The 26,429-nt window shown below is 40.3% G+C and overlaps 1 long non-coding RNA gene across 3 annotated transcripts; it reads right to left on the bottom strand.

Annotated features, from left to right (window-relative positions):
- Window positions 1–406: 406 nt before the first annotated feature.
- LOC144022815 (uncharacterized) lies at window positions 407–26,167 on the bottom strand. 3 transcript variants are annotated; one of them, XR_013284405.1, is made up of 3 exons: window positions 26,021–26,167; window positions 3,430–3,622; window positions 407–2,345 (listed from the first exon to the last, which is right to left on the bottom strand). It is a non-coding gene; the product is annotated as an uncharacterized LOC144022815 (long non-coding RNA). The 3 variants fall into 3 exon arrangements; XR_013284406.1 differs by having other exon boundaries at window positions 3,440–3,622; XR_013284407.1 differs by lacking the exon at window positions 26,021–26,167 and adding an exon at window positions 25,664–26,012.
- Window positions 26,168–26,429: the final 262 nt, after the last annotated feature.

Below are 26,429 nucleotides of genomic sequence, written 5' to 3'. Positions count from 1 at the left end.
TGATGGATTAAAAAACACACATAGTGTCAGTGTTAATATGTGCTGGGGGGGAAAAAACGGAAAATTGGAAACATATGTGCATAAATACAAAGTTCTTTGCTGGGTCTTTCAGAAAAGAGCAGGTGCAGCATGAAACATGTCTGTGGCTTGAGAGTCAAATTTTCCAGAGAACCTAAAAATAAAACAGAACTGCCATGCACACTCACAGACACACTTGAATCATAACTAATTCATTACTCACAAACACAATATCATCAGCATGAATCGGTTCTTGTATACAAGTACAGAGTAAAAACAAACAAACGAGAAAAAAAAAATATGCAGAGGCCGATTACCTTAAGTAATGGTTTTAATATTTTTATATATTGCACAATTATAAATCATGTTGTGTGTAAAATTCGACCAGCACTGTCTTTCGTATTAATATATATTAATAGCATATGTGGGTTTTGGCTGGCCATATATCGCCCAGGGGCCGTACTTTCAAGTCTATAAAGTCATTTAAAAACCCTACGTCACAAGTACCTTTGGGAATAAATAATAAAAATACAAGACGCAAATTCATGATTTTTATGTCACTAACACAAGCAGTAAAAAAAAAAAAAAAAAAGTTCAATCTGCTGGTATTAAAAGCAATTCTCAAATCGATCGATGTGGCATTGGACTTGCAGGATGCAATTTGTCATTTAGACAGTTGGTGTACTTAACACAAAGACGTGCAGTCAAAAGCACAGCCACGAATGACCGGTTTGAGGATTCGACAACGGCGGTTCCCAAACATTTAAACACCAAGTACCACCTCAAAAAGTACTCTCCAACAACCACTATCAAGCACAAGTGGTCATCAAAAAATAAGACAGTTTTGGTTCCCAAGAAGTACACTTGTGTATGGACACTTGTGTCCATTTTTGCCATTTTTTTTTTACATTTTTATTTTTATGGGATGAAGCTAAATGCAGACATCCCAAAACACGTTAAAAAAAAAAATGGTCATAAGTGTTTTTCACAGGACGACGGCGCTATTTGTGGGAATGCTTCAGCATTCCCACGTATGTTATTGTGATTTTTATTCTCCACTTCTTTTTGCCATGTAACAACTCCCACACAATACTTCTGCTTTACACTGTTCAAATTTCAACTTGCTTCAAAAATTCACGCCTCGCGTTGTATTTATCGTCTGATTTCACATTACTTACAGTATTCGCACAATTTAACGTTAAACACCAACTTTTCCACATTCATTTTCAATAGGATAGACATTGAACTATTTCTAAGTGTCACTTTCCACGCCCACTTCCATACTTGTAATGATTTCCAGGTGTTTGAGACTGCTCGTTGGCAGAGTTGGTAGAGTCCATTGTCCAGTAAATCTCAATTTACTTTATAAGCATTCCATATGCATTCAAATCTTAGCATTCACTTTCAGCATTCCCACGCAATTTCTCCAGAAATTGCACTTAGTCTCGTTAAAATGATTGTAGTCACTGTAATATTGCGCAGGTCATACATAAATACTGCACTTAAATATAGCAAAGTAAAAAAAAGAAACTTTAATGACTCAATTCAAATGTATTGCACATAAAGTTAAATAAAAAATTGCATGTAAAAAAAAAAAAACAGTCCATAACGATTAAATGCAAATCTATTTCAGTGAAACCTTAAAAATAACAAAATTAGACTTACAGTGATTCTTTTACGTACCTCTAGAGGGAGCCTGTGTACCACTAGTGGTACTATTGCCACACTTTGAATATCCTTCTTCTAATAAAAATATTGACTTCAGTTACTGATTGCTGCTCAAGTTTGCAGATTGATTGCGTCTTGGAGAAGAAGAAAAAAATAAGACACCAAAACTCAAAATAAAAAATGCTGAGGAGATGATAATAAATATATTTTTGTCGAAATCTAAACTAAAGTGAGCGGAATGGGACTATATGATATGTTTTTGGCTGCACGTTAAAAAGTGTGTTTGCTTTTATAAATCAGCTTCAAGGCTTGCGCGGACGTAAAGCGTGTTTCGTTTGGAAAATGGCAGATTTCAGGTCATAATTTGCCGGCGCGGAAGGTCAGCTTTTCCTCATAGCCAAAGTCTCCCTAGTGGAGATGAATGACGCCATGACTCAGGCGCGCAACCTGATTGCATCCTTTGATACCTTTCTGAAGGGTCCCGGTGAAAACCTGCTCCAGCTCGGGCGGCGCGTGACGTTGTGCCACCCAGGCTGCAGACAAGACACAAATCAGTGTGTTGAGGAGGAGTACACAATGATGTCACGGACAGGAAATGGCTGGGGAAAGGCTTGGCACCTCCTGGAATTGGCTCCATCCCCATTGGCTCAGTGGAAAAGCTGGAATAATAAACAGGCAATCAGAAGGCGGCGTGAGCGTACACAAAGGCCCCGCAAAACTTTGCAGATGATAAAATCAGATTTTGGTGGCTCAAAGGCGATGATTATTTGTGGTCGTCGTTTGCCCATAAATAGAGGGGCCCTCGAGGAAGTTTCAACATCAGATCAAACCATTTCAAACATTCCTGTTTATGTTAATCAAGATGATATTTATGTAAAGTATATGTTTATATACAGTATCTATAGTATAGCATTTAAACTTGTGCAATATAATTATACAGAGTGAAATCTTTATGGTTAAAACAATCCATTCTGGGAGACAAGTCGACACATTTTCCCATAGGAAATGACAGCCATCATAAAACGGATATATTATCAACTGAGATTATTTTTTTAAACAAATAAATAAGTTAACCACTAGTGTAAATATAAATAAACACTTCTCAATCTCATGCATGGACCCCAATTCTTTAATTTCTGTTTCCACCGCCCTGATTTTAATGGGCACAAGGGGAGCCGCTTCATATTGGCTGGGAGTTGGCTGCGTTCCATCCCGCTATGGCACACAATAGTGTAAAAGGTCCTATTCCGTCTGCGCTAATCAAGCAAAATACCAAAAAAAAAAAAAAAAAATAGAAGAATGACATTGGAGGATTACACAAAAAAAATAAAAAATGCTGACTTAATTATCTGATTGCTACTCAAATGCGAGCATTAATGAGAAAGAAAGACCAAAACATTAATACTGAGTTTAACTATATATATTTTATTAAATGAAAATATAACAAGGATGATGTGTTTTAGCTGCATTTGCGCTTTTAAAAATCAGCGCAATATGTAATGTGCTGATGTGTGATATCCTACATCCTCTTGAGAGTAAATGCATGCAGAAGACAATTTGTCCTTTTACTGCAGTACAGAGAGAACGCTGCATTGCCTTGGGGGGGGATTACAGATACAGCCAGTTCCTGATCCCGTCCCCGAGGGCGCTCCATTCCCCGGCGGGGTATTAATCCCATTTGCCTTCATTAACCTGGTGGCCCACCAATAGAGGGGCTCACACTGATAATTAATGTGTCATTACCTCCACTTACAAAGATCCCCCTGTTGCTCCTACACCGTTTCAAACACTCTTCTTCTCCCGTTGAAGTGGATTCCAGGAAGGGAGGATCCTTTTGTGGAAGCGGGGCAAGTCAAATTGACCATCAACACCCTGTTCGAGGGCGCTTATGTCAATACATTCGAGGGGAAAGCGCACGACATGCGAGTTTCCTTGCCTTTTGAAAGAAAGAAAAAAAAATGTGGTATTAAAATCTAAATACAGTGGAACCTCTGCGGGTGAACGCAATCAGTTACGCGACACTGGTCCACCTCCTGTTTGGATTGAGAAACACTTTTCCCCATAGGAAATAATGGAGACGGAATCATTAATTCTGTTGCAGTAGTTGTTGCTATAGTTATTAACAGGTTAACCACCATAACAGAACAAAATAAAACTAAAATATGAAAACTATGAGTCGACTTTGATGGCAGGATTCTGAAGGACACTCACACTTTTTGTCATTCCTAACTGTCACAAAGGAGTAAAAAGAAGTAAAACATTGTTAATAATAAAATAATAGTATACTGAAAAGGATGATTTCCCACATCACTCTAATCATCAGTTCATTTATCATGTTTGCTTTTGGTGTGACTGCGAAGCAGTGGCGGTTCTCGGGGTGAGCAAGTGGTGCAAGCTCCCTTAATTTGATACCTGGAAAATTATTTAATGGTATAACATTTACGTTTGAACTCCTGGTCACAGACACAACCCCGTGTAAAACTGGTCTAGAACCGCCACCGATAGAGGCCTTTTTTGTGCGTGCGTGTGGGTGTGTGAAACCATTGTTCAAATTGTATATTTTGTGATTTCATGATCATTCAAATTTAAAGTTCCACTAGACAAACTGGATGGAAATTGTCAATAGGTTGTTCTGATCCGCATTTTAAAGCCCCCCCCCCCCCCTTTCACGGAAAGAGATAAATATCAAAAAGTCTGGACTCAGAACTCTGTGCTCATATAATGGCTTAATGTGCTATAATCACTCAAACTAGGCAAAAATAAACAAGTGTGTAATTTCACAAATATTTAGTTTGCAACTTTATACTCTGAGAAGACAAAGTCTACCTTATGTATGTATGATGTAAACATGCAATGAAGTCGGCAGTCTGCTGTTGTGTTTATCAAAATCAATGTGGTTTATATGGTGTCAAATATTACATATCCCAGGGCACTGTAGATACACGGAGCTGGCCCAGACAGCATGAGGACATAATCCAACATTCCGCAATGAAAACCGACTTCATCAATCATGTTTCCATTGTTTACTGTGGTGAAACGTAATAACAAGTCTCGTGTTTGTTGTGTGGTGTTGCTGGGTTGTAATGTATCACTGAAGAAATTTGTTCTTTTTGACCTTTCAGCTGGGGCATCATGGCGACAACATCCCACTCATATCAGAACAACTCGGACGTCAAGAATCACGGCCCATTCACAACAACATTTCTGGATTTCATACGAAAATGTAACGTTACCGTTTTGTTTTTACACTGAATGTCTCTAAAACGGAATTAGACTGAAATTGTTTTCATCATCAAGCTGGCACAACTTTTTATCAAATGACTTTTTGACTCCTGTTTGTTGCATTGATGTATGCTATGTTCTCTAACATTACATGTACTGTATATGTCACTAAACTGCTGTATAATGTAAATATTCTGTACATTCAAATATAGCAATATCCAATAAAATCTCCCAAACCGTCTGACTGCGCATTTTGCTGAACACTACAGGCAACTGCAAGAGGACATAAATCCCTTCTTATCTCCTTGTCATCCGCGTACTCCGCTTAGCCTCGACGTAGAAGACAACCTTAGTGGTAAATCAAGTTCAAAGAGGGTGACTTGTGTTTGGCAGATAGTTTGACATGAGGGCATTGGGAGAGACGCGTGTTTGGTGAACCTCTGCCTCCACTCTCTTTGATTCGGAATGTTGTCTGACCCCTGAGAGAGCAACACTGACCCACCCGGACGCACTTGATAAGCCACTTAATGACTTTACAATCTTGAAAATCATTATTAAAGACTGAAAACACCACCAAAACAAAAGGAAATTATTGACAGTGCACTTGCATGAGAACACGCTTAAAAGCAGTTGGGGTTTTTTTGTAGGGGATTTTCAATTCTTTCACATACTGACATCAAAATAATCCATAGTTACAACTCACAAACTGGCAATGGCTTGTCCATCAGGTTCAATTTAAAAACGTTTCTTTGGTTTTTTTTGTTTGTATTTTTACATTCTTTACCTATGTACACAGCATGTGGCGATTTTAAATTGATGTATGTAGTAAAGGGACAAAAAAAGAATACAATAGTGGAAACAGTATAAAATGAAAGTCCACAATATGGGGTATATTCACTAAAGGTTTGCATCGCCTTTGCACGGAGCTAACCGGTAAAAATGGAGCAATCCGGGACCGCCTAATTCACCAAACACGCGCAGATGGGGAAACCCATCACTAAGTGCGCGGCCAACCAGATTGTGCCACGGTGCGCCGGTGTTATTTGCGCGTATATAAATTAGGTAATTTGCAAACATTTGATGCAAAATATGCCCACCCCAATGCAAATGAGACTCATTGATATGCAGCGTCTAATTAACTAACGCCAGCAAAAATAGCCACAGTTTGCGTGACGCAAATAACGTTTATGGAAAGCATGTATTAACCTGACGCAACCTCGATCCCGGCAGTGCATGCCATTTGCAGCACAACATGCAAGGCAGAGAGGAGAGATAGAGATAAGAGAGATAGAGAGAGAGAGAGATAAAGAGATAAAGAGATAAAGAGAGAGAGAGAGAGAGAGATAGATAGATAGATAGATAGAGATAGAGAGATTTTTCTATGTTGGCTTAGGACACAACGTAACCGGGGCTGATCAGCAATGGCGGGGAGGCATTTTACAATCATTCTTACGTGCCAGATGCATACTGTACGCCCACGCCAGCCTCTGAAAATAATATTTTTAAAGAACGATCGCACCAATAATTTGTACTTTATGTATGAATGACGTCGTTGTGGTCCTCTCTGCTCTGTACAGCTTAATGGCGCTCTAAACGCTTCCTCTCGGTCCAACCTCGCTTTCTGATAATGTCATCTTTCTCGCAACTGTTACTATAACAACCATGTTCTTGGTGCAAATCCATTGCCATGTGTGGTAAATCAGGTGCAAATTTGCTCCAAGCTGTCAGTTTTGTGGGCGTGTTTGCGGCGATATATGATTTGAGCAATATCCTTAGTAAATAGGTGGGTAACTGGGCACAGAATGTGGGTGCAGTTGCGGTGCAATATTTCGCACTATTACCGGACGCAGCGCATTCTTAGTGAATATCCCCCTTTCTCCGCACTCATGTGGGTTGTATTCACAAAGGGTGGGACACTTCATGATATGACACATCTGTGTTGTGCCTACTTTTGCATGAGCAAGTGTACTGTGAGCTTTGGAATTTGTTGTGTAATGAAGAGAGAAGGGTGCACAGACACCTGTTAAGGTTTGCTTTCATTTATAATTTACCATAGCATGACGATCATATGGAATAAATACTGCAGCCCCTTTACAATATTAGGCCCGACAGACAACTGCAGGATATTGTGTACAAAATGGTTCCTTTCCTGGAGGAGTCTGAAAGAGAGAAAATGTGTAACTTCTACAAAAAACGATAAACTATAATGATCATAAAATGTCCTCAATATATTGCGGAATAATTGTGAGGCCACAATGCCCACCTGGAGTCACAGTGAGATGATGAATGTGGTGTAATTATTATTTTCATTGTTCCTTTGATTAAATTCACAGGCACCAGAAAACTGATGTTGAGATTAATTGAAAGTGATTTCTAATGCGTCATTCCGGTTAAGTTTGGCCACAGAAACACTTGGCTTGGCTTTAAGTTGTCAAAACTCAGTCTTGAAAAATGGAACATAACGTAACTCAAATGGACTCAAACACCCTCGTTTATTGGCCTCATCTACCACCCAAATTGAGCATCGAACAGGGAAGCTTTTAGCCTTTAAACGTTGACCCAACTACCAGTGAGGTTGTAAAAGCACAGAACCTAAACAAATCATTTCTGAGCTTCAATACTGTCTGCCTCCTAATTTATCACAGGGCACCCCAACTGCTTTCTTAGGAGCGTACTCCCCATTCATCTGGAAAACCAGCCTGCTGGTATTGGTAACTGCAGTACTAACATCACTGGTCCTGGTTTGAACATTCCTTGAAGCAATTGAGGAAGTCACGTACGTGTAAGTCGTAAGCACGTCTCAAGTCTCAACCTTCAACTTTCAAGTAAGTTCAGTTTCAGCAAGCTACTGTGACAAAAGTCAAGCAAGGCGGGTCATGTCCCCACTAAACTTCAAGCAAGTCAAATCATTACTTGGGTTAAACAAATCATATATTCAGTCATATATTCACACATTAGCCACTAGCACACACTTATGTGGTCTTGTGTTAGCTATACCAACACATTCACAACCACATTGTTTTATGTTTGTTGAACAGGAATGTAATAATCCTTGATTTCCCCCCCCCATGATATTTCCGTCATGAGGTGGCCTCTCCACTCTATATGATAGCATGGTATAAACGTACTTCACAAAATAACTTTGCACAAAAACAAATGAACAAATGGCACGCTTTCTTGTAAACAATCCCAAATGTAAACAGTAGAGGTGGGAATCTTGGGGCACCTCACGATTCGATTGCGATTACGATTCAGAGGCTACGATTCGATTATAAAACGATTATTGATTTCCCCCCAGGCAGCAGAAAAAAAACAATGTATTTTGGTGCTTTTAATGTTTCGTACATTAGTTACAAAAATAGTACAAAAGTCCTCTCAGGCCTACATAAACTACTATTTCAGTATCAAGTTAACAGTTCAAAACAGTAAATAAAATAAAGTCCTCATTCTGTAACAACAGCTTTTAAGTATATTCAGTCTTCAACAGAATAAAACATAGCATTGAGCAAAAATATATTATTTTTATCCACTCAAAAGTGCACTGAGATATAAATGAAAGACAATGTGAACTACTACTTCAATACAAATGCCTAAAAAAAAAAAAAAAGTGCTTTCCTGCTTTTTAAGTTGTGTAAAGATGAACATGTAAACATTAAAGTTTCTCAGAGGTACAAAAAAAAAAACCCCTCAAGTGCTTTTCTGCTTTTTAACTTGTGTAAACATGAACGTGTAAACATTAAAGGGATCGTTCGGCTTTTTTAACATGAATCTCAATTTGATCCTCACCTCCCGTGTGTGCGATCAGCACTGACTTCTTTCTGACAGCGTTCGGTGACACGCGTTCATGTTCGACGTTGGACGAGAGGAAAATAAAAAAAGAAAATAGTCCAGCAAGCTGGCTGGGGTCTCGGAAATAAAGCGTTTTTCTTCTAAAAAAAAAACTATTTGTTTTCAAAAGCGTGATACATTTCCACCACAATACTCTTTTCTGAATAAAGTCAGACGCCATTACCGCCAGCCACTACTTTTCTGTTCGTTCGTTCGTATCACTGCGCGGCGCCCTGTAGAACGCTAACCGACGCACTGCAGCCAGCTAGCTGATACTTCCGCCTGAAGTTGTTTGCCTTTTCGGAGCAGGTCTGATCTGACGAAGAGGTGGGTTGGTCAGCTCAGCCATGCTTGTTGTTGTTTTGAATGTCGAGGCGTGAGTTGTGGATGTGTACTCTCGGTCCGTTCCATTAAGCGTCCCGAAGACCGCGCGCGCTACTGCGTTTCAGTTCCGCGTACTTTTCGCTCCGGTTCACTTTAGTTTCGCTTCCCTTGGCATATTTATATAATCGGAATTTGGACGTTTGTGAATCGTTCTCGATTGTTCCACGGCCGAATCGTGAATAATCTAAGAATCGGAAATTTTGCACACCTCTAGTAAACAGGCAAGGCTTGTCAATTCACGACGTCCAAGTCTTAGTCAAGGATCATTAATAGCAAGTCAAAGTCAACTTGAATCGCTCATAAATTTTAGTAAAGCAAGAACCAAGTCCTAAAATTAGCATCTTAAAGTGGAACTAAACACATAGATTTTCAATTCAACATATTTTATGTGCCCTGACTAGTCTAAACACACTTTTTGGCTAATATTGTGTTTTCTTGCTAATCAATTCCTTTTGTGGCAAATACCACCTTCAGCTGTCAACTCAAATCGATGTCAAACTGCCTTCGGGCTCGCATTGCAAATGTCACAGCTCATCATTTGTGTTTGGTCACGTAACCAACCTTTCGCTAGTTACAACGGTGCCCAGTTTCTAACCCCCACGAATATCTATGCAAAGACAGAACTGTTGCTACAGCTGCACAATATAATGAATCAACAATTTTGTGGTTACAATTTTTTTTGTTTTTTTGTTTTTGTTTTTTTTACTTGTGATTGACCCAAGATTCAGCAAGTGTACCCAATGTTGTGGCTCATAGCATGCATTTAGTCCTTTTTAAACGTGTAACAAGATAGTTCTTTTTTTCTGAGATTTGACGAGATGAATTTGATACACAAGAGATCACAGGCAGAGAAACAGCAGAGATTTGTTTTCACTTTGTCCAAACATCCAATCAATTTGTCAAGTTGGGAATTGACCTAAAACTCATGCATGAAGTATGCATGAATGATTGGTGTAGATTTATTTTGTTTTATCATTCCCAAATTGAATATCCTAAATATCAAAAGCTTGTTGATTATTTAATTAATAGAATTAGTGTTTATTATTTTATGGGCAGAGGCAAGCAAGAGGAAAAAACGAGTCCCCTTTTTTAACCTAAAAAAAGAAAAAAATGTCAGCGCAAAAGCGTCTGAATAGTGTTCTGCTGTTTTTGAAACAGCCTACATCATCCAAAAGCGAAGAAATACACATGGTGCATTAATTTTCCACAGTCTACGTCTCAACTCTATTGGAAGCCCTTCAGGGAAAACAGAAAATGTGTTTATTTTGTGTTACAAGCGTATTATCACGTTAAGAGAATGATTAATGTATTGTCATTGGATTGCTTTTATGTGGACAAAATTTAAGTATCACTCTGACGTTGGTGGAGGGTATTTCGTGGGGGGTCAATGGAATTAAAAGTCTCATTTTGGCCTGTAAGTTCACATGAAAAGTAGCAATACATCACTGAGGTTATTTGCTTTTAACCTTGACACAAAGAGTGAAACACCAGCAAAAGTTGTTGACTGTTAACTTAAGCAAGCAGATCCAGAAACAAAACTAATTTGTACCAAAAGTATTCATCATTCGTCTGCAGAGCGGTATTCATACTGTATGTTGTTTTAGTGCGTTTCTCTGACCTTTGACACTTGGCCCAGAGAGATGCAAATCCCCAAAGAACATAATGGCTCCCTTCCTGTGTAAAAACGAGGCCGTAAAGGACGATAATTAGGGTTGTCATGGCGACAGGGTCCAGCAAGCTGATGGTGCCACGATCGCTCAGAGAACTTCAAACGCTATCAAAACTCCTGCCGGGCCAGTACACCAGTTCTGGTTTGAATTAGCGGCAGACTTCCACGGCCTCACTTTAAATTCAAGATCAATATGGAGGAGCCCCTTCCAAAAAAAGACTGACGAGGGAGAAAAGCGACCATGCTAGAGTTCTGGTCCAGACAGACCCAGGGTTCTGGATTTCATTAGAGACAATTATCTTATCTGTTTCATCTCACTGCTGCCCCAAAGGTTGGCAGGCGGACCAACGGGCTCTTTGCAGTTTAAGAAGGCCCGCAGCCAGCCGGAGGCCTGTAGATGGGGTCCTTCAAACGCTCGTGTCCCTGCTGCTAGTGATCAAATATTTTCATGCTTTTGTGAATAGATTTTCTTCTTTCAACCCCACAGGACACTAAAAGCATAACATGGCTGCTGTGGATATTCTGGGATGTTGACTATTTTAAGAGAATTTGGGCCATTGTTGTTAGTTTTGCTCACAGTCGAAGCTGCATGAGCGTGTCTGCACGTGTGTCGGGTTTCTTGACGCTGTTCTTTATCAGTGCACAGTGCGTGCCACTGGTACCTGTCAACACTGCAGTTGCAATGCAAAAAACTTTACAATGCAAAAAAACATTTGGGGGCCATAATTATTAACTGGAATGGCTCAAAAGCTTTGTCTGCACTTTTGGATTGTATTGTGCTATGGTGTTTTGGAGCCAGCTAATGCAAACATGTAAAAATGGGTCCTATTATGGATGCAAAAATACATTTCCATTTAAATGACAAAGTCATTCACGAGAGAGAGAAAGATTTTTAACTAGAATGGGAGTCACGTGTAAGTCAAATTAAAAACAAACAACTCTTCAACCAAGCCAACCAATTCCATTTCAATAAAGTCTAATAGCATAATGCTAGCATATAATGTAAAATTCCAAGCGACCGGCTAGCATGAATTACCACAAATGTTAGCAAATTATTAGCGCTCATACTCGCACGAAAAATACGCATTTGCTCTTCATATCGACATTAGCCATCAAATGACCAAATCAAATCAAATGGGTTTATCAATGTACGATACTTTTACTTAAAAACACGTCATAGTCCAATAAATGGAAAATCCAATTTTATCAAAATGGTAAATGGAGTGCACTTACATAGCAGTTTGTTTATCTTGCTCATATGTTTACAAAGCCAGCACGATGATGCAGCGTATCAACACACGGAAAGGTTAGCCTTTTTTGTTAAAAATAATTTATTTTAACCTCCATAATCCCATTTTAAATCCCTCTGAGTTGCTACTACTAGTCTTATCCTAGCTAACGCTAAGCTAGTTCCTCTGTTAGATCCGGCGTTCAAGTTTTGAAACTCCCTTTCGTTTATTGCTAGCATGGTGTTAGCCGTTGCTAGGACAGCGTTAGCCACAGCCGAGGCATGTAGGTACCATATTCAGGTGTTAGCGGGCCCAAAAAAAAAACATGCTAACTGCCATAACTAGTTCAAAATGAAACACGTATGCAGCTTTCACACATGTCCACTCCCTCACGTAGATACGTCATAGGGAGACGTGACATCCAAACATTGCTCTCTGATAACAATATGTTATGACATGTTCTGACTTGAATGGGAAAAGACTGATTCGGCGTTTTCAACTGCCAATTCGCGACTCAATTTGAGTCACCACTGATTCGTACACAGCTCTAGTAAAGTTTCAAACCACTACTACTTTAGCGCATATAGAGCAGCATCGCTCTTTTTCTTGCTCTTAATTGTGCTACATTACTCCCAATAATGGTGTGGCACAATGTGGTACTACACTGAAGGGGCGGGATGTGAACAATAAACTGCGATGGAGCAGTGGTTCACTGTGATCTATTCCAACTTTACGTACCATTGAAATTGTTGATCCAAGAAAATATCTTGACTGCTATCTGACTGCCTGCTGTTGCTGACTCAAAGTAGATGAATCATCTTCTCATCTGGAAATGTTCAAAATGTCAAGTGACTTTGACAGTAGAGGCAGAGCAGAAGATACAATTTTGGCAATCAGGTAAGATACACTGCCACAGTTTAGGCTCAGACTAGAGCAGATTGCTCGGGGGACGATGCTCTGGCTGGTTGGATGAGAGTCGGGGGTGGGGAGGGGAGTGGAGGTAAATAAGCAGAGAGGGACATGAGGCCCAGGACCCGGAGCCTGAAATTGAGAAGGCTCCTCATCAAGGGTTAGGGATCACGGGGCTCGACTTCCCTTCATCAACGCCAAGCTGGGAAATGCAGAGGACAGCAGGGGTCAGCACATCGCCCGCTGTGCGCCCGTTACCCTGGCAACCAACCCCGGAGCCAAAGAAAATAGATGACAAGTACAATAATATGAGGTGTAATCACGAAGATCACTTGACTGCAGGGTTTGCAATGTCGACTCTCAAGGCTCCAAACTCCACTCGCCCCCCTGCCCCTCCCACAAAAAAAGTACTTTCAGGAAAAATGAGTCAGAGTGGTGGTGGATTTTGTCCACGCTTCCAGAAAGCAGGAAATCTTGAGGGACATGCTTGGGAGACTCTCCACGAGCAGCCATTGAGAGATTCCAGTCCACTTCCACAGTGAGATATTTATTTTCCGGTTCTTTGTACTGGGTGCCCTACAGATGGAATCTCGGATCCTCTTAAAGGGGAAATTTTATGACTTATTAACCGTCAACAGTTCATAACCTCAGAGGAGCTATTTAACGTTCTCCTGTGGTCGCACCAGAGAAGTCCTTGTTTGATTTGGACTGGAAAGATATTTGAGTGTTTTCGCTCCACACCCTGCCCACAAGCGCAACATACAAAAAACAAAAAACAAAACCTGTAATCAGCTTTAACACCAGATCAAGATAAGGATAATGTGCTCATACAAGTATGAAATTACACATGATTTTCACACAATGACAATACAATCATGCAACTTTTAAATAACATTGCATTAACCTGCTTTTAGGTTAATAAGCATCCCAAGGCAGTCTTTGGTGGTTCTTCTCTTCTTTGAGCATGAATGTCATATTGGGGATGGTGGAATGGTGTTGGCGGTGTCACTAAATCATTTATCAACAGCCAAAAACAACCACGATGAATAATTGAGTCCAGATGTAGCTGGTTCATGCAAGATAGCAAGGTTCATTTCCTGTCTGTGCTTTGTAAGACAACCTATTACACCTCCCAGGCAGCTGCCGGCTACACGGGTCCAGCCTGAACATCAACACTCCTCAGGTGTCAGCGTAGGAAGCACTCAGCACACGCAACTTTTATCCGCTATACTGAAGCCATTCACATAAACGCTGACTACGTTTACATCCAGGCACTAACCCTTTTAAAACCTGAATACTGGCAATATTCGGGTTTTGTAAGGCCATGTAATTATTGTGCACAATAATTCGAGATGATTGGACAATGCATCGTTCTACAGGTTTGTTTTAACCAATCACGGCCATGGGTGAAAATTTCGTGCTCGTTCTTGCCGGAGGGGGGAAAAGCACGAACATCTTACCAGCTAGAAATGCACGAAGCGCCCCTCGCTGTTCAACATTCAACAAGGAAACGGTTTATCAAACACATTGAGTTACCTTGTTTATGAATTGCAGTACAGTATATAAAAAAAAGCTGCCTTGCCATGATACACAAAATCTTTAATTCATTACAATCTATTTTATATTATTCTGTATTTTTCTTTTATTTAGTACACCACTGAAGAATGCTGTTATTCTCTATAAAAACACATTAGAATTTTTTATTTTTTGTAGAACGGTTTAATGGTGTATCCATTAATTTCAATGGGGAAAGATGATTTGATCGAACAGATGCCCAGGAACCTGGAATGGATTGTACAGTATTTGACCTTTTTTTTTTTTTTTTTTTTTTTTTTTTTTTTAAACTTACAACATGCTCATATTAAAAAGTATCAGTTTACATTTATAAACGCAATTTGCTGTATTTTACTTGCAAACGGCATTCTTACATAAACTGATGTGGTCCTGAGTCAAAGTGACAGGTTCATTTGATTGCTTCGTAACTGTGATCAAATGCAATCTAAAGAGTTTCTTACATCTCATACATACACTTGCGCTCAGTAGCAGTTGCTTTGTTTATTTTACATGCTAAAAGATGTGGAAGGCCATAACTCTGAGGCTGCCTTAAAAGCATTCTCTTCCTGGCCCTTGGGCTCCATGTGGAAGTCATTAGGCTCCATGCAGGTGACTGACACTGAGTGACCGCTCCTTGCGAGCCATACGTGCGATAATGAAGCACAGTTTCCCGGTTAACTTTATTTTATTTTACTAAAATAGGCATTTTTTTTTAATGCTCACATTGTCACACTATCAAGGTATGTAATGAACCGTAGCTGGTGAATATTATGGCAACTTTTCTGAGTCCTTTTGTACTATGACAAAAGTGCTTATGCTCAGATTTAGATTGCGTGACATTGACCCAGGTGGGAGCATCGCAACAGTCGTTCAAACTGAATTTAGTTTTTCGTTTTCTGTGTTGAAAAGGGCATCCATCAAATTCTGCATTAAGCGTATGCCAGCTTTCAAACACAAACATAAAGGGGAATGGGTTTCTGTGGACAGAATTAATCTGGAAATGGATGTCAGGATTGTTTGGAGGAAAAGGTAAATAGTGAAGTGGAATGGAGTGGCCTTCTGACTTTAATGTTGTGTTTACGCTGTAATTAGTCTTTTCACAATGAGCCTGCTGACAGAGGGCCTGAGACTGTGTGGCATGATAGAATAAACTATAAACAGCCCCTGTCTGAAGGATCCTTCAATGCTCATAAACTAAGACGCCTTCCACAAACTACCGCCTCTCGTTTTCCAAATGGGTGGTCTGACTTTTCCTCGTCTCGCTAACCTCTTCCTTCCACTTGTTTGTTCTTCTGTTTATGCTACTCATTCCACTCACTTATGTGCGTTAGAATTTTCCCTCCATTTTACTCCCTCCCCTAATTTGACCTTCAGGGTTTGAGCTCCTGTCCATCCAAAATGAACGTGGGTCTGAGTTTTGATTTCCACCTCACCGCAGGCCCCCTGCACTGCGCTCCTCCAATTCCATCCCCACTAGATTGTACCTACTTGACTGGAAATGGCTCTATTCGCTAGTGCTTGTTCTATAATAAAGATGAATAAATAAAAATGACACATAACAGAACTACTGTCGTTATTGAAAACTACCATGTGACATGGAAGAACCACTTTGCGACAGAGTTCTGTCTAATAAGTAGCCTTGATCGCACATGCACCAGTAGGCCTATAGGGTAAGTGTTTATGTTAATATAGTGTAATTTGTGTCATGTGTCTCGTTTCAAAAAAAACAACAACAAAAAAAACATGAAGTTGTCGTGTTGCGTGCTGTGTGTATTGCGCTGACTTGATTCGTCACTAACACATCGTCAGGAACTCAAGTTCGTTCACCAAGGACATTTAAAAAAGTACTTAATTGCACTGACATTGTATTATACACGACCTGTTGCCAGCATTTAGCAGCAGCTCCAGCGTTAGCGACGAGCAGCATTAGTGGCTAGCAGCTAGCTGCTAAACAAGTGCCCATAAAGGCTGGCGAGAGCCATCGGATTACTTTTCAACAGACAAAAATGACTGCACACTTTGCTGTTGACAGCCTGACACAGTTGCCCTTCCTACTAAACACTTTAGGCTTACTCAAATTTGCCGTTTTCGCCAGCAAAATCGCTAATATGGTTCTGATGTTACTTGGTCTCATAAAACAAAATCCACGGGGAAACATTCATCTAAAATCTAACTTACTCATCTTTCTAGAGAGGAAAATAGTAATAATGTTAAAGTAGTAATAATAAGAAGTACAATAGACCTTTGTTTCCCTCCATTGTAGTAATTTGTACGCATCTCGCTTGTTTCCCGCTGTACTATGAGGTGAGTAGAGCCACAAATTACAGCCCACATGGGTTGTGTCACTCCAGTGTCCACCTGAGCAAACAGGACAAGGAGGATTGGGAGGGAGGGGGACTGGGGCCAGACCAGCAGGGAAGGAATTGGTGAGGTCCAGGTCCAACCGAGTGACAGCCTACGTATAATAACATTAGTCTTCCTCCTTCAGGACACAAGTCTCTCCTGTTTTTTCTCTTGGTCTTTTTCTTGCATGGTATTGCGTCCAATAGCAACACATTCCTGTCATGCCTCACTGCTGTTCCCTGTTTAGAATTCTCATCACAAACGGCATTACACGCACGGGCTGGAGCCGCCCGAAGCACCCGCCAGGGAGAGACTATGGACCCTAAAGTTGTCCAAAGCCTGCAGCAGGAAGATGAAGGCGCTGCAGCAGTCATCCTCACATTCAGACTTTTTCTAATAACATGCAGCTATGAGTAATACTTGAATTGTCCATAATAGGAAGACAATGCTTTTTGAAGCGATGACCTCACTTTTTTTTCTCTCTTCTTTTTATTGTGACAATAAACTGTCTTGATATGAAAACTGTCTTTGGTATAGTGGGATGGATGCGCCCCTCTGACTTCCAAGCGGACAATTTATGATTATGAAGTGGAGCTGCCGCTCAGGACACCACATCTTTATGGAAAGCAGACCTGCTCCATTCTCCAGGCGCTCTTTCAAGTCGGCCCAAATGCGGCACTGGAGAAGCGGAGCAGCCGTCACTCATCAACCGCTCTGGATATTGTTGACCGACACTAGAGCGTGTTAAAGAACAGCAGGTACAACACAGTGTTACCTGTGAACATGATATTCTGAACTCGAAAGGGGAAAGTGGACAATTTCAGACTGGAACAAGCCATAACTTGAAAGTAAGGGTGCACCGATCGATCGGCCGACCGATCGATCGGCCTCAATTTTCGTAATTTTGGGCGATCGGTGATCGATCGATCCCTCAAAATAAATTCGATCTTGTCTACCGATCACATCTCTCTCGCGTAAAAGTACGAAAAAGTTAACCATTGCCCTCTTCTGCTGAGACATAAGCCCGCCCACAAGGTCACGTGTGCAAATGCGCACTTGTGTGCGCTGCAATACAAACAGCAGCAACAGTATGTCGACAGTTTGGCAGTATTTCACGATAAAAGTAAAGGAGCCCAGGATCGCAATTTGTAATTCGTGCAACGTCGAAATAAGTCGTGGTGGGACTGCACGCAAGGCATTCAATACAACAAACCTCATTCGTCATTTAAGGACCCACCACACTGCTGAGTATGCGGCGTTTGAAGTTAGCAACCAAGCTAAGGCTAACTTAGCTAAAGCTAGCGCGAGCAAGGAGCCAGACCAGGGACCGCTGTTGGCGCTTATGAGCAGCGAAAGGAGCAAAGGCATTAGATGACCAGCCTTTTTCGGTCGTGGAGGACCCTTCTGGAAGCTCAATGAAAATCGTTTCCCTGAACTTGCGGCACTTGCCCGAGCCTATCTTTCTGCCAGATGCACAAGCATTGAAAGCGAGCGCCTGTTTAGCTTAGCTGGTCATGTCGTCGATGAAAAAAGAAGTCGTTTGTCTGGTGATAAAGCAGAGATGCTTTTGTTCATCAAGAAAAACCTTCCATTAATGCAGAAGTGACTGGAGTTGTGTTGTTGTGACAACTTGTTGACTTTGAAAATGTTGTGCATGCTGCACTTTTTTTTCTTGTTTTTTTGTAAATGTTTTACTTTAGGAGGTTTTGATCCTATAAGTTGGTGCAATATATTTTTGGATGGATATTTTACATCTAGATTGTGACACATCTGCATTTAGACATTTATTCGTTTTGCACTACAAGGAAAAAATACTCAGGAAGGAAGCTTTACTGATACTGCCGTGCACTTTTTTTTTTTGAAAACTCTCAAAACTGGTCTTTGCTATAACCTATTCCACAAGTTTTATTTTATTATTTTTTATTTCAATTATATTTGAGAGAACTACTAAATGTGTTTTAAACATGTTTTACCTTGTTTGACAGGTATTGCTCAGTGTTTTCCAATAAAAAAAAGGAACATTTAAGGTGTATGCTCTTGGTTTTGAGGAAAAAAAATAAATAAATCGGGATCGGCAAAAATCGAGATCGGCAGGTCAGACAGTTTTAAAGATCGGTGATCGGTCAAAAAAGTGTGATCGGTGCACCCCTACTTGAAAGTCATGGCCGGATTTCAGTGATTTTCCTCTTAGACCCCTCCTACAATCCCACATAGCAAGATACTATTTTCTAATGACAAAATAAAATACTTTTCTAATTTGCTAACCAATCGCTGTGCTGTCACAATGGGTGTGCCTTGAAAATCTGCTACCAATTTATTTAGCTCTATTGACTATCAAGGAGGTCTTAGAATACACTTGAAAATGTTCAAATATCTGTTGTAATTTTCTATACCGCTTATCCTTATACATTACAGTACTCATTTAAATTAAAACAGTGGTTTGAAAGTCTATTCCACTTTCCAACTGTAGGGGGAGTCCTGCAGCAGTATTGCCTACTAGCCCACTCAAGCACTGGAGGTTTACGACAAAGATCATTGAGAGGAAATCACACAAATTAAAGCAGGCTGGCTAAATTTGTGTGACAAGTTCCCGCTTCCACTCCTGGCACAAAAGCAGCCTTGTTCTGGTCATGGCACATTAACACAAGGCCATACGAGGTGACGTGCAGTAACAGGATTGATCTGTTGTTGACCTGAGTTCACCACAATGTGTTGCCATTCGGGAGTGTATTGCAGATGATTTGTCAGATTAACCAACGCTTGGGCATGTGTGTCTGGTAACATATTCTTATATATTACAGTTGTCATGTGATGGAAGGCCAACAACATGTCTCGGACCTCCACTGTGCTGTTGCTCGGTTAAAACTGTTATGTAGCAATGCAGATCTAAGCTGTCACCCTGCTGTTTTCCCCAAACAGGAAATTGTATAGTTTATTCCTAATTATAGGTTGTGTGGATTATACAGTAACTCTCAAGGGCACATTTAGCATATATTGGCTTCAGAAATGCAAAAAAACTGAACTTATTACAGTCCCTCTGGATTCCACTGTGACTGCATATAGCAAAGTAAAGCAATGCCTGAACTATGCATACATCATATGGTGTACCGCTAGAAAGCTGTAACTTGTTCTGTTGTGCTTCCAAAAAGTTATATTGACAATTCTCCATAATGATATGAACAATGATAATGTATTTGTGGCAACAATAAAACTATCTCAGCATTCATATTAAGATGTACAAATAGTTGACGACTGTTTGGAAATGTCTACAAATTTCTGAGTGTGGTTAAGGTTACATAAGCACTCCATCCCAACACTAAGGGCAAAAAATATATAAATAAAATGCAGAGCATCTTATGTTCACCCTCTTTTGGTTATGTGCCCCTGCTTTGTGTTTTGAAGCACCTCTTTCCAAACTAAAGGTCCCCTGATAATTCTTTGTTGCAATGATTTCATAAGAGTATAATGTCATTTACGATATTGATGTTTTAGCAATCAAAATATTTTTACATGCTGAGTCTTTGAAGGTTTTTAAAACAACTGTTATCAAAAGTAGTGCTGTCACTATTGAATACTTTTGGAATCAATTAATCTATCGATTATTCAATCGATTAATCGACATTGCCAGATTAAGGTGTTTACCTGCATGGGTTTTCTGTAATGTGTATAAACATGATGACTTCAGAAAAAAAGGTTGAGTGTAACAGTATGCTAACGTTATAGTACTCAGCTGATGTTTGTCCAAGTATTAACCACATTTTGGCCAAAGAGTCTACCATTTATTATGATTCTCTCTTCTCGGGGACTTCTCCTTATGACACTCTTGAGTCTTGCTATTAGAGCCGTTAGATTTATCATATCGGTAGGTTGAGAGCAAGTTCTGCTCCTTAGAGTACCTTTCTGAAAACGTTGCAGTAAATTTAAGCACTGGGCCACCCATCAGGCATATCAGGCATTGCAGTTCGTTTGACATAATTTGGAAACTAGACAGATGAGCAAACATGGCGGCGACAACATTAATGGAGCTTGAAGCTCTGATTTCCCAGCATTGGAGACCTGCTACTGAGTTGAAGCAACATGTGTCTAATGTAGGCAGTGGGCACACAGATGTTTGCCTAAGAGGTTCTGCCATTAGCATGTAGCGTGACATACAATTAACTCGCTTGAGAATTTCTTTTAGGTCTTAGGGGCCTCATTTTTTTTTCCCCCAAGCGAAAACGAGATGGTCTTTAAACACTGAATCATTTCATTTCATTTCATCATACATATATCATAGCTACATCTTGGTTAACACTTGAGTTAATGTGAATCTATAATGTTGTCTGCTCTGTAAAGTACAGTTTTTAGACTTCACTGTGTGCCAGTCTGAGCTCTTTTTATTGAGTTCCTGACCTCCTTCCGACTGTCTTTTCTTTGCAGTTTAGCTTAGGAATTAGACAACTGATTGTTACTTCTGAATTCTATCGCAACAATGTGTTGAGTAGAAAATTAGGCAATTCCGTTGTTTAAATTTCAGTCATGAGGTTTGCTAACGAATCACTATGGTATATTTTTGTCGTTATATTGGAAGAAGAGACAACAGGGTATAGTACTGTGGATGTCAACTTATGGGGGAAACTGAGATCATGTCAGAGGTTTTAATGTCAACAAAATTCAAAATTATTTTGGAAAAATTTGAAAAGCTAGCTAAAATAGCTTACCTTATTGTTGTTTTGTTGCACATCATTTGCCACACTATGTACATTACATAAGGCTAATCCCAATGGTCTACGGTCACAACCCACAACTGGCAAAAGAAACAGTACCGAGCCGGACCTCCTGATGGTCTGCTGGCATGTAGCGGCGGAAGAAATCTTATTTCTCGCAAGCCCTCGGGATGTCATTTTAGCCAGCAGTGCAATCAGGCAACACTTACAAGCACAGCTTGTCCAACCATTTGGAAAGCGGCAGACTAGTTTTATGGTCTCTGTACTGGATGGTGTGAGGGAGGTAAAGGCATATAAAAGTTCCTGATCCCTGCAATCAAAGCAAAGAGACGGCAACCCTGCGACCAGTGCGACGCCAGAGCCGCAGTGATGGTGATTCTCACAGACATGAGAGGCCAAGTTTGTCCGCCCTGTTCCCTCAATGGCGTGGTTACATCTCAAGATTCCTCAGTATCGGCCGGGTCAATCAGTGGCTGAGAGAAAACAGTTCCTAAACCCGGACAGTCTTTGAACCCAGCAGGGAGAACTCCCCCAGGTCTCTTATCTCATTAAACTTGAAAAGGTATATTAATCCTTGAAAGGCTAAGATAACAGTAAGGGTGACACCAGTCAAGGAGACTGACAGTTTTATAAACGCTATCTCCAAGGGGTCATCGGTGTTTTATCAAGGAAGACCATTTCCTTGTTGAATGTTGAATAGCGAGAGGCACTTTGTGCATTTCTAGTTGGTAAGATGTCCGTGCTTTTCTCCCCTTCGGCAAGAACAAACATGAAATTTTCACCCATGGCCGTAATTGGTTAAAACAAACGTGTAGAATGTCGCATTGTCCAATCAGCTCAAATTATTGTACAGAATGCCCCGCCTTTTCCTGACGAAATTACTGTGAAGGGGTAGCTATTGCCAGGTTAGCCATCTACAGTTATTTAAAGTAAGACCTACAACGTAGACTTCCACTTATACTATCAAAAGAAGCTCAAAATATTCTGAGATAAGTGTTTCTTCGATCTCCAAAGATCAAGTTGTCATTTTTATGCTGTCTCCTCTGCGTTCTGTGTCCTCCGAATACTTGTTTTTCATTCACATTCCTTTTGCGAAAGTAAAATGCTTCAAAGCGTTTGCTGAAGTCCATTTCCACATTCTACAGTACATGCAGCCTCCAATGAATTAATCTTGAGAGATTTATGATTTAATGGCAAATGGCAGCCAATAAAGAACAAAACTTTGGCCTTTGGACAGGCCAACGCATCGCGGGCCACAAACATTCAGTCAGCTTTCGGCAGCGCACCCATCTGACATCAGCCCACCCTTCCTCCTTCCCTTCTTTCTCTCTCTCTCTCTCTCTCTTTTTTTTTTTATTGTTTTTTTCACGCCAGGACACAAAACACTCTCGTCCGCTGGCTGCCAGTGCTGCACTGTCCCACGTCTCAAGCGCAGTTTAACAGCACATGGAAAGAAAAACACCACGTTGTACCACTAGATGCCAGATTCATGCAAATCTCAAGGCGCACGCTAGGAAGCTGGAAATTTTCCTTTGCTGCTCTAAACTGTCTGTCATCGTCAACATTGGTGGGCAGGAGTTGGCAGAGTACAGTTTCACTGAATAAATGTCTGCTCGTTTATCTCTGAATTATGAGTGCACGCTCATATGTGATGATGTTAAACTCTTAGCGTTGTATTGAGATTTGTGGATAACTGAGCTTTACCATAGAAGACCAGAATATGTGGTGAATTCTGTTTTGTCGTCTGTGGACGCTGAGTCATAACATATTATCAGTCTCCTGCCGTCTGCATATGATTGACAACCATCAAAGTGTGAAGATGAAGCCCTCAATCCGGGGTAGACAAACATTTGACTTCGTCATCAATACCATTGGTCACATGGTCAGTCCACGTATGTTTTTACAAATTATTGACCGAGCTCAAGTGTTACAAATGGCGGTCTCACTTTGATAATGCAAAGCTGATGGCCAATGTGATGATTTTGGAGGTACAAGGATTCCATCCAATGCCAGCGGTATGTAAAATCTGTTACTTAAATTAAAATATATATATACATTTTCCTGTTTTAATTGTTTTTTTTTTTTATTTGTAATTAAAAAGAATTTTTAACCAATTATTTTACAAAATTATTATTTTTTTTAAGCAATTAATGGGTATATACAATACATAAAATAGCTTATTTTAATAATTAAATAATGCATCATGCTGTAGTTTATTTGATCAAAAAATAAAATTTAGTCTTCAGTGAAATATATTATTATGTTTGTTTGTTTGTTTGTTGAATGAGGGAGAAAGCAAAGTGAGTCTAAACAAAGCCTCTTGACTACTGCCATTGTTAAATAAGAGCAAAATAAACGTGACGGGATCAGGGCGTTTCCTCAGTAGTTACGTTTGTGTTTCTAGTTTGGACTTAAAGCTGTTGTGTGCTTCAGTGGTCTTTACTTTGGCATGTTTCCTGCCTCATTACATCAAAATGTGCAATGTTTAAGGGAGCTTGGGGCTTGCTTGCATCAAAGCAAGGGAGTAAAAAAAAAAAAAAAAAGTCTTGGTGATGAAGCCAGTGTAAAACTTTAAACGTAAAATTCAACTTAATTTGTCGTTTGCAAATGAGAGAACTGTCATCCCGTGGCACGGGGCTTGAATTGTAGTCTGCAGTCAAGTCGATCTCCAACCTTGTGGTCCTCAGGGCCCAGAGAAACATTCCACGTCTCTCTCTTGTACGTACTGGATTCATTTTTGGAGTCAATCAATCAGTCGTCTCCAATGACGACCACAAAACGACCGCGTTGCGGCTGCGGGTCATCAGTCCAATTAGTCGTGATGGAAGTGTGAAGGGGCCAAAACGCTGAAACCTTCTCAAATTCAACACTCGGCAACATCATCCCCTACGGAGGGCTTCAAAGGCGAGCGTACGTCATGGATAGAACGTTAGGAAGCAAGCCTGACGTGTGCGGTCGACGCGATTAGCTTTGATTTGTGTCAGTAAGACGAAATCAAAACTCAAAGTTCCGACAAGGAGTGGAGTTTATTTTGTCTCTCTTGAGTGCTTGTTTCACTCAAATGTCTCGAGCGCCTTTGTTCAAATTAGAGATGTGATGTGCTAGCTAGAAAATACATCTTCATGGACGCTTTAGCGCCTCATTGTTGGCCACTATATATGCATGTATGACTTGAGCTTGGATAGGACTTCTAGAATAGAACGTTGGGATGACATGGGTGTTTTAGAGTGCCTCATTGTCAGCTGTGAGTGTGCGCACATCACAGAGAAGACAGATGAGCAAAAAATATCTTGCATGATAGCTAGCATCTAGATATGGGCTTCTTTGCCCTGTGAGATGGGATGTATTCCAGCCACCTGTGGCATTACGCAAACATATTTTTACAGCTAAAACATGTAGGCATAAGAAACATCCTGGACAGAGTGAGATTCATTTTAGCAGTAGTGATCTTTGATTTCAGACAGTTGGCAGTCAGCGCTTGGGCTTGATTTTTCACACTTTTAAAGCCTCATTTCACAAGCTGATTTTTTTTAATTGATTTTTTTTTTAAATCATTCAATTTCACATCAATGTTATGTGTTAAAATTTGAAGACATTTGTTTTCACTTTAGTGGGACTTTAAAACAATTCCCACGTGTTTTAATGACCGTTTTGTTATTTTCACAATATCCCAAAGATCACAAAAACTTTACACCCTATTTCTTGTTGCGCCAGAATTAGTCCTGTCCTATGAAAGTGAGCAACTAATACCATGTTACTTGCAGGGACTAGGCCCTGAATGTAGGAGAAAAAAAAAACAATCATCCATAAAAACCATAGAATCATTTTTGACTCGTTAGGCTAAGGCAAAACCACAAATAACACCCAACACAGGCAGCATCAACAACTTCACAGAATTATAAATAACTGTATGTGCAGTTATATACCCTTCTAGTGTGACGTCACATTTAAGCGCACCCCTTGCGGTGGAGGGCAGGGCGTCAATTTGTTTGTTAGCAGCTAACAAGCTAAGATAGCTTGAAAACGTCGATATACAGCAAGACAGGTATATACGGACACAAACGATTTAGTGGATGACAATTTACACCATGAAAGTAGTGATAGACGTACTGTTTCAAGCAAAAACAACATACCTTAAGCTTCCGCTTCCACTTTGCCTTCCAACAAACTCATTTTTTGTAGCTAGCAGCTCCGCTATAGGATGTTGGCCCTCCGTTTTGTTTTTGTTTGTTGTTTTTTAAAATTCACTCACACAAGCTTACATCACGTAAGCCACACGTGGTCTCCCAGGCGGAGAAGTGAACCCACGCCAACCGGCACCGAAGGCAAGTGACGGTTCTACTCCTCCACCTGGAGCCCACGTTTGTTTGCCCTTCGTGAGGCAGCGGAAGCTAAGCAGTGACGTCAGCTGGAAGGGTCTATTTAGAAGCTAATGCTGTTAGCAAACGCTAATCGCAGCGTTTAGCAAAACTCACTGTAGCTCTGCTTACCTTTTGGCATCAATATGATAGCAGGGGTATCACAGTTGTGGGGGATGTGTGTGTTACTCCATAATATGCTTTTAGAGAATCTAGTAGTCGTCCGGCAGTTGTATCTTGAAAGCGTTGCTCACTTGTCTATATTAGCATGTCATGGGCGGAGGAACTTTATGTAGGCGGTATTGATTATTATGCAAATAAATTAACCCTGTGTTACATAACAGTGGGCCGGAAGCGCACAACAGCTCGCCCACAGATGTGATATTTTCAGAACATGAGATTTTCTTGGTTAATTTCACACATGGTGTCAATTTTCTAAAATATGTTAGCTTTAACTCATTCACTCTCAAAGATGCCATTTTAAAGTAGCTAATTTCCTCGTGTGTCCAGTAGCCGACATGTAACTCACAAAAAGTGATGT

Source organism: Festucalex cinctus, chromosome 7, assembly GCF_051991245.1.
Source record: "Festucalex cinctus isolate MCC-2025b chromosome 7, RoL_Fcin_1.0, whole genome shotgun sequence".
Lineage (NCBI taxonomy): Eukaryota > Metazoa > Chordata > Actinopteri > Syngnathiformes > Syngnathidae > Festucalex > Festucalex cinctus.
This window is presented reverse-complemented; position numbering and strand designations above follow the sequence as displayed.